Source organism: Nyctereutes procyonoides, unplaced genomic scaffold (assembly GCF_905146905.1).
Source record: "Nyctereutes procyonoides isolate TBG_1078 unplaced genomic scaffold, NYPRO_anot_genome, whole genome shotgun sequence".
Lineage (NCBI taxonomy): Eukaryota > Metazoa > Chordata > Mammalia > Carnivora > Canidae > Nyctereutes > Nyctereutes procyonoides.
The window spans coordinates 7,840,211-7,852,265 of record NW_026575041.1 but is presented as its reverse complement, the minus strand read 5'-3'; the positions used below and the strand labels follow the sequence as shown (position 1 = coordinate 7,852,265).

Genomic DNA, 12,055 nt, shown 5'->3' with positions numbered 1-12,055 from the left:
TTTCTTCTATTCACTTTTTCTTTGGCTTATTTTCTTTAATTTAAAAATGAATACAAAAAAATGAATACAGTACGGTCTTAATGTCTGCAGATTTCAAGGGAAACAAATGTAGGTCCTCTGCCAAAGAAATAAGTGATGGAGTGTTTTCTTAATTCCTGAAAAAACTTTCATCTACCCTTGAAATATCAGGCTTTAAACACAGTAATCTACCTCCCCAGAAATTATACTGCAATATATACATATTGTTTTGGAACATATCCCAAAAAAGCGAGCACATAAGGGATAAAATCTTGGCAAAAATCCTCAAAATAATTCTGCATTTGTAAAATATGTTCTTACATCAAGGAAAGTATCACATCCCAGGGGAATCACAGAAAGAAGTGTAAACCAGGCAAGGTCTGCCCGGAACTCAGGCTAAAGAAAATCACTAGCCTAACAACTGTCCCCTGAAGCAAATGCCAGAAGTTTAAATTATGTACACTAAAAAAATAGTGACATACCTGGGCCTGATTCATGGTGGTTGCAGTGCAACAGCCAAAGTGCCCATCACCAGTGGATGCCCAAGGTTCAAAAAGTGACAGTCGTCCATAGCATTTAGAGAGGGCTTGCTTCAGTGGTTTCTCAGGTAATGATGGGCAGGGTCCATCTCCCTGGACAAGATTCTGGAAAATACCAGCAAGGTGACTTCTAATGAGTAGCTAGAACATTGATCAAGTACCCAGAAAGAGGCCCTATCCTTGAACTGAAGTCAAAAAGGACATGCATGTAGGGCAAGCTGCTTTTTAGTGACCCCACAGGAGCCTGGATTTCCTACTCAGAAGCATCCTTTAGTGGAAAGAACTCATTCTCTGGAGTCAGATAGACTTGAGTTCAAACACCTACCTACCACTTCTAAGATGTAAAGCATAGAGTGATGCATGTGTCATCTCTTAGCTTCAGTTCCCTCATCTACAGATTGAGAATATTAGTTGTCTTGCAAGATTGTTAGGATGACCACAGAGGAAGTGCTTGGTAAATGGTAGGTACTGCAGTTGTCGCTGCCATCATCATCATTATTTTGGCACCAAAAATGTTAGGTGTCAAGATTAATCCCCACATTTGGATCAGCTCTTGGCCAGGACTAACATGGGAGCCAAAAGATCTTCTCTAGAAGAGCCTCAGACACTGTATACATATATACAGCCTTCTCTAGAAGGCTGAAGATATCAGCATCTATAAAGAAGTGGGACTGAAAACCTAAAGAAGAGTAAAATTTCTGTGGCTTTTGAGTTCTTTAGAAAGACCTTGGCGCTGCCCTGGTCAATAGTGTCCTTAGAAGTGAGTGGAGAGCAAAAGGGAATACGATTGACATCCAAGTCATTTCCATTGGTAGAGAGAGAAAATGCAGTCACTTCTATTATTCCCACTTCTTAAATATATGTATACAGCGTCTGAGGCTCCACATTTCCTCTCTAGCCTCATTTTCCACTACTCTGACTCTCACTCAGGCTGTTCCAGCAACCACTGTCCTCTAGATTCTCTTTGAATTCTTCAGATTCATTCATACCTCCTGTTCTTTGCTGCTACCTCAGACTAGGTGGCTCTTCCTTCAGAGGTCACTGTTTCTTGCTCCTTCCCTTTATTTGACTCTATGTTCCAATCTCATTTTTTTTCAGACAGACCATCTGTGACCTAATATGAGACCCTTCCTCCAATCCACACCCTCTGCCCACTTATTTTGTTTCATGCTTCTCCATAGCTCTTATTTCCTGATACATTATACATTTATTTCCTTATTGTCTATTTCAACCTATTAAACTGTAAGCTCCGGCAGCCCGGGTGGCCTTTGGCGCCGCCTTCGGCCCAGGGTGCAATCCTGGAGACCCAGGATCGAGTCCCATGTTGGGCTCCCTGCATGGAGCCTGCTTCTCCCTCTGCCTGTGTCTCTGCCTCTCTTTCTCTCTCTATGTGTGTGTCTCTAATAAATAAATAAAATCTTAAAAAAAAAACAAAAACAAAAACAAAAAACTGTAAGCTCCATGAAGCTAGAGACTTTGCTTTGTTATCTAATGTCGCTGCCCCTTTTAAATATAAAAGATATGCAATAAATATTTCTTAAATTAAATATTTGTTAAATGGATATACCCCCTTCCTCCAAAAAAAAAAAAGGCACCAAATCTATAGATTGTAGAAAAACAAATATCCTTAAAAGAAGAAATTCAAGGGGTGCCTGGATGGCTCAGTCAGTTGAGTGTCTGCCCTGGCTCAGGTCAGGATTCTGGAGTCTTCATTTCAAGCCCTGTATCCAACCTCTTACTTGGCAGGGAGTCTGCTTCTCCCTCTCCCTCTGCTTCTCCTCCCCCCACTCATGCTCAATCTCTTGCGCTCTCTCTTGCTCTCAAATAAATAAATAAAATGCTTTTTAAAAAGAAGGAGTTCAGGGCAGCCCGGGTGGCTCAGCGGTTTAGCGCCGCCTTCAGCCTAGAGCCTGATCCTGGAGACCCGGAATCGAGTCCCACATCAGGCTCCCTGCATGGAGCCTGCTTCTCCCTCTGCCTGTGTCTCTGCCTCTCTCTCTCTCTCTCTCTCTCTCTCTCTCTGTGTGTGTGTGTGTGTGTGTCTGAATAAATAAATAAAATTTAAAAAAAAACCTAGGCTAAAAAAGAAAGAGTTAAAATAGTGATGAGGACAGAAGAGAAATGATTATCCTAGAAAACTTAAGCTATAGGCACAATTTCAGTTGAAAAAATATAATTCTGAGCATTCTGGTGATGAAGGCAAAAAGAGAAAAGGAAAATCAATGGTAATCAAAGACTGCAACCACCATTTTATTCTCTGTATTTATGAGTCAGTTTTTGTTTATTCATTTGTGTTTTTAGATTCCAATTATAATGAAATCATATGGTATTTTTTTGTTTGAATTATCTCATTTAGCATATACCTTGTCAGTCCCTCCATGTTGTTGCAAATGGAAAGATTTCATTCATTTTTATAGAGGAGATGACATGTAATGGAAATTTTCCATGTAGTGGAAAATTACATATATAATATATAATATATATATATATATAATATAGACATATATCATCACTTCTTGATCCATTCGTCTACCAATGGGCCCCGAGTCACTTCCATGCCTTAGCTATTGTAAATACTGCTGCAATAAACATAGGAGTGCATATACCTTTTGGAACTAATGTTTTTATTTTCTTTGGGTACTCAGTAGTCGAATTGCTGGCTTATATGATATTTCTATTTTCAATCTTTTGAGAAATCTCCATACCATTTTCCCCAGTGGCTACATCCCCACCAACAGTGGACAAGGGTTCCCTTTTCTCCATACCCTCACCAACACTTGTTATTTCTTATGTTTTTGGTACTCGCCATTTTGACAGGTATGAAGTGCTATCTCATGGTGGGTTTTACTTGCATTTCCCTGATGATTAATGATGCTGAGCATCTTTTTATATATCTGCTGGCCGTTTGTATTTCATCACTGGGAAAATGTCTATTTGGGTCCTCTGCCCATTTTTAATTGGATTTGGGTTTTTTTTTTATTTTGAATTGTGTGAGTTCTTTAGATACTTTGGATATTAATCCCTTATCAAATATATCTTTTGTAAATATCTTTTCCCATTCAGTAGGTAGCCTTTTCATTTTGTTAATGGTTTCTTTCACTATGCAAAAGCTTTTTAGTTTGGTGTGCTCCAAATTGTATGTTGTTGTTGTTTTGTTTTGTTTTGTTTTTTGCTTTTGTTTCCCTTGCCTGAGGAGGCATATCCAGAAAAATGCTGTTAAGACTGATGTCCAAGAGATTACTGCCAGTGTTTAGGACTTTTGTGGTTTTAGGTCCTACTTTTAGGTCTTTAGTCCATTTTGAGTTTACTTTCATAAAGGTTCTCTTGATCTTTGTGTCTATGTTTGTGCCAGTAGTGTACGGTTGTTGTTGTTGTTGTTTTTTAATACTTATATATTTTAGAGAGAGAACATGAGCAGGGGGAGGTGCAGAGGAAGAAGGAGAGAGAGAATCTCAGACAGACTCCCTGCTGAGGGTAGAGCCAATGTGAGGTTTGATCTGATGACCCTAAGATCATGACCTGAGCCAAAATCAAGAGTTGGATGCTTAACCAACTAAGCCACCCAGGTACACCAGAAAAAATAAGGTTATTAAAATTCAAATTTAAATCAAGCATTTGTAGGACCCCTCTGCGAAATTTTAACATTTTTACATTAGTTTTACCTTAGTGCACTTCATCAAGCATCAAGTGGGACTGTAACAAAGGCCTCTGTACACAGCAACCCAATATACCAGGGAATCTAAGCTCCTTCTCAGTTTGACTCCTTATCCAACACAGGAATTCCAGCCATAGCATTGCAATCAAATGATCCAACAGATTCTGATGGAACATTTTCAGAACAAGAAGCTCACTGCCTACCATTGTCACCTATTTTATTGTTGGATAGTATTGATGGTTTGAGAATCCTTCCTTTTATCTGCTTCCTTGGATTTCTAACAATTGATCTAATTCTGTTATCTCTAACCGCACAGAATAGGCCTAATTCCTTTTCCATCTGACCATCCACTTGAAGACCACATATCTCTCCTTCTCTGATTCATTCTCTGATCTCCAGTTCTTTCACAGGGTGCTGGGAAATCCTGAACAACAGAGGCAAAACTTTAAAATGTAGGTGTTTATAGTGGAAAGAATCCTAAACTTAGGGTCAGAATAGTTGAGTTTGAATCCCAGCTATGTGACCTTGAACTTCCTGACTCAGTTTCCTTACCTATAAAATGGGCATAATGATTATTATGATGATTAGTATCAACGTGGAAGAGATTTGATACTGACAACTGCAGCATCAGCAATATTATGAGACTTTTCCCTAAGGAGTTATAAAGGCTAAGAATAGGTCTTTCTCTCATCTGCCCCAACCCTACCATCTCCACAATCTTAGGCAGATTCTTACTGCTCTTCATGCCCAAGTTATATTTTCCACTTCAGTATCAGAGAAGAGAAAGCAATGCACAGCCAGAGTTTCACCAGTGTACCAGTGTATAAGGTTTCTTTCCCAATCTACATAGGGCAAGGTTTGCAGTGTACAAAAAAATGTGTTTTCCTTCTCCCTGCTGTCAGGTGAAGTTAGCTCCCCATCTCACATCCTAGAACTGATGCCAAATGTTGGTCACAATTATCAGCACTGGAAAGGGGGCAGTCTTCAGTCCTTTCAGAGTTCGGTGTTTTAACCAATGGCAAGGGAAAAGGCTGAGAGAAAAATTCAAGATAAAATATCCATGCCTTTCTACTAACTCCTTCAAAGGAAAGCGGAATTTTACTCACATGTGTAAAGAGACACGGGTTGCTTTGTTGGGCTTATTACTTTGTTTGCAAACAGGATGATTTATAAACTTAGTGAATGCCATTCAAGTTTCAGAGGAGAAAGCTGCACCGTGAAGTCTCCTGGAGGTTCCTGAAAGTAATTCACGTGCACATCATATTTTGAGAGGCTCAGTCAGGCTTGAACGGTGCAGTAGGTGTTTCCTGGTACTCAGTAGCTTATGAATATTTAAAGGTAATAAATGTCAAATTAAGTGTTTAACGATCTTGTTTACATGTGAAAGTCCTTGAGAAGAGTCTGTTAAAGATGAAGCTGATACCAATTTCAAAATGTCTTTATTCTTTTTCCTTTGGGGACAAGAAGGTGTCCTTTAATACAGTAGGGATTTTGTAGCTGCTGAGTCCTAAACTTTAACAGTAGTATAAGGAGGTGTTTGAATTTGTTCTTTAGAGTTTTAGGGTTTTTCAAAAAGACATTGTTTCCACTGACAAAAAGAGAGAACTTCAGAAAGAAACTTCCCCTGCTTTAGCACTTGCCAGTTTTCTGGAATTAATCTAGCTACAGAAAGGGAGTCCAATCAAACCTTGGTCTTCAGCATTGGACAGAGCAGGTTATAAACCCTGCCTTTGTGGCTTATTAGCTGGACAATCTCAGACAATCCTTCAGCCTCTTTGAGACTCAGTCTTCCTTTTCTGCAATCTACCTCAGTGGTGTCAGTGGGTAACCAGTAAGGTTCCAATGGCATAAATTCAATGAGGTAGCAGGTGTAAAAGTAAATGGCACACAAATTCTCAAAATACGTTTGTTGTAAGATTATAATTATTGAATATGTTCACTGTGCAACCTATTTTGTACATGAAAGACTAAAACTCCAGCAAATGAGGGAGCTTCCAGACATTAAAAAATATATATGCTCTTGGACTGACAGCACAAGAATACAAATGAAAGTTGTCAAGTTCCATCAATTTAACTAGCAAGTCCGTTGCCATACAACAGAGCTCCTATCAATCCTGAGTTAAGAACCCATTGTCATAAAGCAAAGGGCACTGGACTTGGAATCAGACAGCCTGATCTGAAGTTCCCTGCTGTTCTCTGGATGAACTTAACCATGACATTCCTCCCTTCTAAGCTTCTTTATGCACCAGGAGTAGCAATGACACCTAGCTGTTGGTGTTGACATATGAGTCAAATGAGAGGCCTGCATAAGAGCCATGAAGTGTTACCGTTGTAGTCGTCTATTGCTGCGCAAAACAAAATAAAACAAAACACATGACCCCAAGACTTAATGGCTTGAAGCAACAAAATTTATTGGCTCAGCTGGGTCTTCTGGCTCAGGATCTCTCATAGACTATAATAAAGGGTGAGGGGTTACACAGGAGGCTACAGACCAAAGGCAAAGATCAGTGATTGCCCCTGCAGAAGCTGCCCACCACAGTCACCCAGATCTGAAGTTACCATTTCAGTCATATTGTGAACTTGCCTATTTGCCTCCATGAAAACTTTAGCCACATCTTTCTCCCTTTGTCTCAACTCCTGTTGGCCTGATAGACTGACCACCAGTTTAGCACTTTTTACTTCACCATGGCCATTAAGAAGCCTTACAATAAGAATAGATACAATACAATGAAAGCATAGTGTGTGATGAAATATAAAAGAGGAGTTCATACAATATATAAAGGCTAAATGTCAAAAATTGGAGCTGGAGAAAGAACGCAAATATAAATGCTAAACAAATCTATAAAGATCTCTCAGATCTGGCTCTGGGCTTCATGGAGGACAAAACCAAAAGGAAGACCCAGTTAGTTAATTACCAAAGGAAGAAAGAGAGCTGTTTCTCAAGGATAGAAAGTATTTCTTAGCAGTTGATACTTTTATAAAAAAAAATTCCTTATGAGATATACAAAATGATTTAGTCAATAATGACTTTAACATCTTCCCTGCAGAAATTCAGAAAACAGTTTCATAAGGCAATTTTTGTATCATTTCTCAATAAAATCCTAAAGCATAAATGCCAAATTCAAGGAAAATATGATACAAATACAAAGCCTTTTGGCTTTGGCATGGTTTGGCTTGATCCAGGAATAGGATCTAGAAGGCTTGTGATGTCAGATAGGTTTATCTTGAATGCCAAGCCCAGGTAATTGATAGCGACTGCCCCACAGGCTGTAGTGAGAAGGATTGTGAGCCCTTATCTGAGCTCAACAGGAAAGAGTGTGGTGATCAATTAGTGATGTCTGACACAGGCACTGGAATGAGGAGGGATGGCACAGACTCTGCATAGACTCTGGCCTGGGGCAGGAGTCATTTTTTTTTTCACCAGAGTCCACTGCTGTGAGTCAAAATATACTGCAGCCCAACTATGTCACACTTATTTTCTTCGCTGATGAAAAAGGGCTCAGAGGCAATGAAGAATTAGGTGAGCAGAAACAACAACTAAAACAGGACAAAGCATTGCTTAGATAATAGAATAATCAATAAAAAATAAAATTTAACAGTTATTCCACATACTGTCTTTATCAAATCGAAAATGCAACCGAAGACTCATACTACTATATGTACATTAATAAAGGGGGTAAAAACACCACTAATTAAGCCATGGCACAATGTTGGCTTTTTTTAAAGATTTTTATTTATTCATGACAGACACAGAGAGAGAGAGGCAGAGACATAGGCAGAGGGAGAAGCAGGCTCCCTGTGGGGAGCCTGATACAGGACTCGATCCCAAGACCCCAAGATCATGACCTGAGCCGAAGGCAGATGCTCAACCACTGAGCCACCCAGGCATCCCTCTTTTTTTTGTTTTTTTAATTCTGTATCTTAGAAATGAGGCACATTGTGATTGGTAAAACAATATCAGCAATTTAAAATCCTCAACTCTAGATGATATGGATATGCCCTGGGGATAAAGAGCCCTGTTTCTGAAGCATCCCTCGATGATCTCTATCTGTGTGTGCACTCGGTGCGCCAGTTCTGCCAACCAAGGAGAAAGTCCCCTCCCATCACCATCTCAAGATCTTCTGTCATTTATTTTTCCATTTAATCACTCAATTAGTACCTACTATGTGTCCATTGTGGTTGTTCATGCCATCTCAAGGGGGTGTCACAGACAGAAAGAAGCTGGAGACTAAACCCAGAAATTCTTATTCTTGAAGCCCTAGACTTCAGACTTCTGAGAAGAACTTCTTCTAAGACAAACTTCTTCTAAGCTTGGTTAATTTTGTTGCCCTGACCATATTATATAAAAATTCCCAGGCAGATTTTTCAAAGGCAAAGAATTTATGTGTAACTGCCTCAAAAAGCCATTTTTTAAAAATATAGAAGTAAAGAGAAAGGTTCAGTATAGATACCTAGTGTGTAGTAGGTACTAAATAAGTGAGGCGGCTGTTTTTTGGTTTCTGAATTCTCTATGAGTTGTGATTAATCAAAGGGATGTCCCCTCCACTGAGTGGTGTTAATTAGTTGGACACTGAACGTGGAGACCTCCCAGCATGGGGAGCTGCTTGCCCTGTCCCCACTGTGCCTGACTCAGGCCCACCTGGGGTTGCAGGGAATGAGTTCTCCTGCCTGGTGAAGAATCCCCACCGATCCAAATAAGGCACCCTGATCAAGCAGTGCTTCCAACAAAGGAGCCAGGATGCCAGGGCCTGTAATGGCAGAGATAAGAGGAGTCAGCAGTAGTAATCCTGGGAACATTCCCTAAAATATCCCACCATTTAACACTCTCTCAGTTAGGTACATTCCTTTTTCCATTATATAAAATTCCTAGGCAAGAAATTACATTGTCTGAAGGTGACCGCCCCAGAAAATGACCACCTAGAGAAGCAATGCATCTCCACCAGCTCCCTCTGGCCCCTTATGCTATGGCAGGCACCATAATGGGTCCTCAGAGGGGCCCAGAAAAATGGTACCTCCCAGTCCCTTCCCCAAAGAAGCATATGGTCTTACAAAGGAGACAGATAATTGACCGAGAGAAGAGGGGAAATCACTGCAATTTACAGCATAAATTAATAACCACTTTTGCTTTCTAAGAGGATGGGGCATAATTTAATTTGTATCAGGATTATTTCATTCCTAAACTGCTCCCTTGCCCTCACTGAGATAGACAGGGGAGTCATGAACTCAAATTCCTAAGTCCCTGCCAGTTTTTTATTTCTGCTAAATAATAGGCTTGGAATAAATGGCCCATTATTTAGCAGACCATATTACTGAATCTTTGGACATAGCAAAGTAGACCTTGGTGGGAGGGAGGGTGGGGAATGGAGGAGAATGAGTAGCTGGAAAACCAGAAAAGCCTAAGGGGAAGGAAATAGAGCAACCTGACTTAATAAACCCCTCCATCACCTCTAACCTGCAAGTCGGCTGTATCCGCAAACACCTATGATAAAAGGTTAAGGGAAAATAAAGGGAAGAGTTTAGTCACCCACCTGTAGCACTATAAAACCAAGACAGACCAAAGGAACGGAAAGATGATCCATTAATAAGCAGAAACTGAACCTTGGATGCAGAAGAGACTAAGAAAACTATATTCATACTCTCTTCTCTCTGCTTCTTGTTCTTTCACTCTCTCTCTCTTTCTCTCTCTCTCTCTCTCTCTCTCTCACACACACACACACACACACACACACACACACATACACACACTCAAAATCATCAGAAAGAGGGAAAGGATTTAAGGCCCCCATTGCCCATGGATGGGGTTCAAGTCAAATTTATTTGAGTGTCAAAGGATAGAGAACCTCCTCAACTGGCATTTTGGTTATATATAAAACCAAGGAGAATGTAGTCCAGGATGAAAGGTGTGCTAACTAAGAAGGTAGACAAGATACTTTGAATTTGCTAGAACTAAATTCTTTGAGCTTTATAGAAGAAACTAATCATTCACTCTGGTCAAAGGATGGATAAATGGTCAGGGACTGTTGATCAGGCCTTTAACAAAGAATCCCATCAACCACCTGTGGCACTTCTCTCTGGTCAGAAAAATAAGAACTCACCAAGTGCAGTGTTCTAATCAAGAACTCAGGTTCCAAAACCAAAGTACCAGGCTCAAATCCTGTGCTCTGCCCTGGGAAATGTCGCTTGGATTTTCTAAACCTTCTCTATAAGACTTGGGTGATTATGTTTCTCAGCATTAAATGAGATGATGTAACGTGCTTCACAAAGTATACAACACACAGTAAATAATGCCTAAGGGTTGGTTCTTCTGCAGTACCAGCTGGCCTTCCCAGGGTTAGGCTGAAGAATCATTAACCACACTGAAATGATTTACTCCCTGCCACTGCTCACTTGGAAGGCAAGGATACAGAGTTTCTCTGTAAGAAGTAGCTCCCTCATGAATCAGAGCCTGCAGGTCTAGCTTTGGCCCTTGGACATTTTTGTTTGGCCCTGATTTATAAACCACTGTTTGTTTGCTCTGCCCTAGGTGCCTTCAGTGGCATGGTGTACCTTTCCCAAACAGTGGCTATGTAGGGTTTTTCTGGAGAGCAGCTGTGTCTCTTTTTGAGGAGCTTCAACATCAGTTAAGTTAAATTAATGTCAAGAGTAGGACCTTATATTTTAATCCAGGCCACCCCAAACAAACTGGTCAAAATGGACACAGGTATTTTAAGGTTACACAGTAACACTTCCAATGAAAGAAATTGGATTCTATTTTTATAGATCATTACTAGTATAACCATTATCATCAAAATCATTATTCTCCTCCTCCAGAGTGCATTAGTGTCCCAGGGCTGCCATAACAAAGTACAACAAACTGGGTGGCTTAAAACAACAGATAGGTATTCTCTGATGGCTCCAGAAGCTAGAAGTCTGAAATCAAGGTGTTGGAAAGGGTTGGTGTGTGTTTGGAGGCTCCAGAAGGAAAATCGTTTCCATGCCTTTGTCCTAGCCTCTGTTCATTGGTATTCCTTGATATGTAAGTACATCATTCCACTCTTTCCTTTCATCTTCACATGGTGTTTCCCTGGCTGTGTCTCTATGTGTCTGAATTTCCATCTTCTGATAAGATGCCAATCATTGGTGGAGGACCCATCCGAATCCAGTGTGACCTCATCTTAAGAAAATTACTCCTGCAAAGACCTTATTTCCAAATAAGGTCAGTGTCATAGGTTTTAGGTAGACATGAATTGGGGCAACAGCATTCAACTTAGAACACAAGGTAGTGACTATTTTGGAAGTTCAAAACTCACACCAATCATTAGAGGTGGTAGTGATGGAAACCACAAGTCTTTTTGAGAATTATCACCCATGACAATTACCCCTGTCTGAAATGCTATCAGAGTTACAGATGACAAAAACTGATGTCTCAAAGTCACACTGAGGATGAATAGGTCCTTGGTCTCTAGTCCAGGGCATTCTCCTGTAGTATTACAATTAGCAATAATCATACCCCAGATAAACCTCACGATGGCTATGATACTGCCACTGCACAAAGCTTCCTGTAGTATTACATAGTATTAGGATATACGTGATCACTTATGTTTCAGTGTATTAATTCTGCCTTCTTAATAAGGTGAGACACTCCTACCCACTTATAAATAGGAATAAAACAATTTGTAACTCATAGGCTCAACATGAAGATTAAATGAGAAACTACACATAAGGCACAGCTAGCAACATAATAAATGTTCAATTAACGTTAGTCAATATGATAACTGTGCCTTTTTCATCTTCAGTTTCCTCCAAATCCATAGCTAAGGGTAGGATGCACAGCCAATGAATAATAAAACTGTAGAGTATGATA

The 12,055-nt window shown here is 40.1% G+C and overlaps 1 pseudogene; it reads right to left on the bottom strand.

The window, feature by feature from the left end:
- Positions 1-11,572: 11,572 nt before the first annotated feature.
- Positions 11,573-11,748, bottom strand: LOC129506832 (U4 spliceosomal RNA; annotated as a pseudogene).
- Between the last annotated feature and the right edge of the window lie 307 nt (positions 11,749-12,055).